Below are 3,820 nucleotides of genomic sequence, written 5' to 3' on the forward strand. Positions count from 1 at the left end.
TATTTAAGCTGGTCATGAAGTTAACATTTTGTAGGTAAGTATATAAGCATAAATACTTATGGACAGCCTCTTGTATAAATTGCTATTTAGCAATACACAAACTGCCTCAAAGATTTATGCTTACAAGGTAGATGTTGAATTATACCAATAAAACAGCATGTCCTGAAAATATGGGCACGTTTTAAGACAATTTTGTTAACCATTAATAGTATGACTGAGTAATAATAAGAACCTACTTTAAAAGCAAAAAATTTTAATCAGTATATTGCATGATTGATTCAACATAGTTCCCAGGGAACAGACCAGTCACTCAATGGCAGACTCCTTCATACCAGCCATCATCATTCTTCTTTATTACATAAACTAGAGTACCGGTGCACAACATTTATGCACAGGTAGGGTCCCTAGGCCTGGCCGGTAATCAGGGTCAATCGTGGCCTTCCGGCTGTTAGCCGGAGTCTTCCTTCTGGCTGCCGGCCTGGGCCTTCCTTTGTTCTACACCAACCCCTGGTGGTCAGAGCACCTTATAGCAAGTGATCGAACTCGGGGTCTCCTGCTCCAACTCCCGAGGGGACACTTTGCATATTAGGCTTTTATATATATAGATGATTGCACCCTCCATAAATGACTGCTCATCATCCTTGTCTTTTGTATAATCATATATTGCCACAACTTTCTCAATATAATTCTTAGGGGCCGAAGCAGGATCCCCATCTCCCTATAGGTCATTATACTGAACTACTGCAGCCTCCTCATCTTCATAGTCCACTGGAGGTGGTGGTGGAGGTAGAGAGTCATCAAACATGAGAATGTCATCTGGTGGAGGTGGTGGTGGTGGAGTTGGACTATCAGCAACTGATCCAGTAGTGGGTGGTGAAGGTGTAGGCATGGCAATGGGAATGCCAATACTGCTGCTTCCACTGTTTCTCGACTTCCACTTCCCCCACTACTTCCACTGTGTGTCCTCGGTCTCTGATTTAAAGAAGCTCTCTGCCTGGGCTATGCTGACTTCCAAGCCTAGCAGGACTGGTCATGTAGTCATTAGGAACTGTTGGAGGTTTAACAGGTTCCAGGGCTTTGTAAGGTGTATTCTGTCCCAATGTTCCCCGGCCTGACATGGTGATCTAGTTTCATTTTTTTTGCATGTATCTGACCACATTTCCCAGCACCACTTATTGAAGAGACTGTCTTGACTCCATTGTATGCTCTTGCCTCCTTTGTCAAATATTAATTGAGCATAATGGCTTGGGTCAATTTCTGGGTTCTTGCTTCTGTTCCCTTGGTCTATATATCTGTTCTTGTGCCAGTACCAGGCAGTTTTGAGAACAGTCATATAGCTTGATATCTGGTATTGTGATCCCTCCAACTGTGTCTCCCTTTTCTTATTTAACTCTTTTCTTCAAACTCGGCTACATTCGTTGACTTTCATGCTCTGCAGTGTCTAGGGAGAAGGAGATTATTTTGCTGTTTGGTCAATGTGGTTTCAATTAACCTTTGGATAAGATCCCTCATACATTCCATTACTGTAATTTCTAACTTGATCATCAAAGAGGTGAATATAGATACCATCATTCTTTTCCATTTTCCGAACCATTGCTCTAGTTAATTGGAGAAAGGATCCTCAATTCCAGGATTCTAAGCTAACTCATTAGTTAGAGTTGTTAATCCCTGTGGGGCCTAAGTGATAGTTTCATCTGGAGCTGTGTTGTCAGAGATGAATGTGTAACACTGGCCCCCCAACATTACACATACTCCTCCTTTTTCTGCCAGAATCATATCCAAGGCCAACCTATTCTCTCATGTCATCCTGCTGTTGGCATCTAGTTGTTCAGCTATTCCTTTAACTGCATCTTGTGTATATTTAACAATCCTTTGTTGGTTATAGTAAATATAATTAAGCCAACCTCCATTCTTGTTTAGAGTGGGCCACCAGAATAGGACAGATTGAAACCTGGCAGCAATCTGATTTTTAGCCTTAAACTCTTTTGGCATTCCTCCTGGAACCCCAATGGAATCTATGTAAATATGGGGATCAAAGGAGCCCCTGGACTCTCTATCCTCTTCTTAGTCTGTCTGTCCATTGAAAAAGGTTTACAATATGCCAAAGTGAAAGAGATAGCGCAAGTTCCAGTCTAATTGCTGGGCAAGGACACAGGTAATGACCCCCTGCCTTACCACCAGACATCAGCACAGGGTATCGACAGTGAAGAATGATTGGCTTCTGAGGATACTTAGCCATTTATGCATCTGGATAAATTTCCCATAAACTCTGAGTACTGTCCCCCCACCCCCCACCTTGAGAGGCAGGAGGTGTAATTTATGTCAGAAGTTGCCGGCTGGATTGTTTTAGGGGACCCTTGCTCTTTACCTCTGTTGGATGGGAACAACAGGGAGAGAGTCTAAAAGGAAGCATTTCCCCACATGGTTTCCTCCTGATACAAGGTAAGCACACATTTCATCCCGTTACTGTCTGAAGTCCATCTGAGTGGAAATGGGACCACTTGGCTCTCAAGCCTTCCTGGCACGCAAGCATAACAGTCGCTTTTATGTAGGGTGCATACAGAATATTTACTCCATTCTACCCAGGCATATGTTTCCTTATATCCTGCCTCCTTTTGCATCATGGTGGCCTCCTTGATGGGGCTAATAGTCTCAGAACAAACCTCTATAGGGGGTCTTGTCCTGTGACATCTACTCCTAAATCTAGTCCTAGTCAATCTCTTGGCCTAAATGCTGAAATATCCAAGTCATTGAAGTTTTCTATATTTAAGAATGAGTGATTACACTGTAAGTTCTGGCAAGCATAGGGAGGGGTACCTCTATATAGATGTATTCTAGTCTTTAGGTGACTAAACTTTTTATCTCCTGGTCAGGGTACAGTCGCCTAGGCCTGGTATTGGGTGGTGCACAATACATCATTCCAGGCAGGACAAGGGATAGGCCATTCACTCACAGTGAGGTATCAGGACACATGTAAATGGAGTAGGCCTGTTACCTGCTTTTGATGGTTTAGATCTCCACATGGTATAACTAGGCAGGCATCAAATTGAAGGGTTATGGGCTTATCGCCCTTGTTATGTTAATCAACCACTTAACTGGGTAAGCATGATCTGGATTGTACACATTTCCCCAGCCCACATTGCAAGCCCCTGCAATTTCCCAGAACCCTAAAGCAAATAGACAGTTTATAGTTTCTTTAGTGTTAGTTTCAAGGGACTATATCCTGATATGTCTGTCCAACTTGAGGTGTTGCCACCCAGAGAGGCTGGTTGTATGCCTGCAACATGAGTGTGATGGGTTCAACCTCATTCTGCAATCTGAACAGCCATCTCAGAGGTAAGCAAGACAAAGTAGGGTTCTTCCCAGGAGGGTTCCAACTTGTTTTCCCTCCATGTCTTGACCAGAATGTAGTCTTCCAATTGAAGGCAATGAGCCGGGAACTCAAGAGGAGGGCCTTGGGCCAGGAGGCCTTCTAACCTGAAAGAGATTAAAGTAGAAGAGGAACCCAGTACACAGTTCTTAAGAAATTGGTCCCTAGTCTCCATTGTAGGAAGATCTTGAGGCATTCCAGGGTCTATTGGACTCACCTAAAGCCAATTCTAGGTCAAGAAAAACTTCATTTATTCTTCAGTGTGGTCAACAAATGACACTAATTGGATTTCTGCTACCTGTCTCCCTGAGTACATTGATAAAAGCTATTTACCCTCTGATTAGGGAGGCAAATGCAAACCATTTACTCTTAAGTTTTCTTGGTTTAGGGAAGATGGGATTTACTATATAGCTCCAAATTAGTGTTTAACCAACTTAGGTTTCCTATTCT

The 3,820-nt window shown here is 43.0% G+C and overlaps 1 pseudogene across 1 annotated transcript; it reads right to left on the reverse strand.

The window, feature by feature from the left end:
- Positions 1–253: 253 nt before the first annotated feature.
- LOC308236437 (abl interactor 1-like) lies at positions 254–1,118 on the reverse strand (annotated as a pseudogene). Its single transcript has 2 exons — positions 578–1,118; positions 254–346 (listed from the first exon to the last, which is right to left on the reverse strand). The product of its transcript is annotated as an abl interactor 1-like (transcript).
- Between the last annotated feature and the right edge of the window lie 2,702 nt (positions 1,119–3,820).

Source organism: Plecotus auritus, assembly GCF_963455305.1.
Source record: "Plecotus auritus genome assembly, chromosome: 10".
NCBI classification, from domain to species: Eukaryota; Metazoa; Chordata; class Mammalia; order Chiroptera; family Vespertilionidae; genus Plecotus; species Plecotus auritus.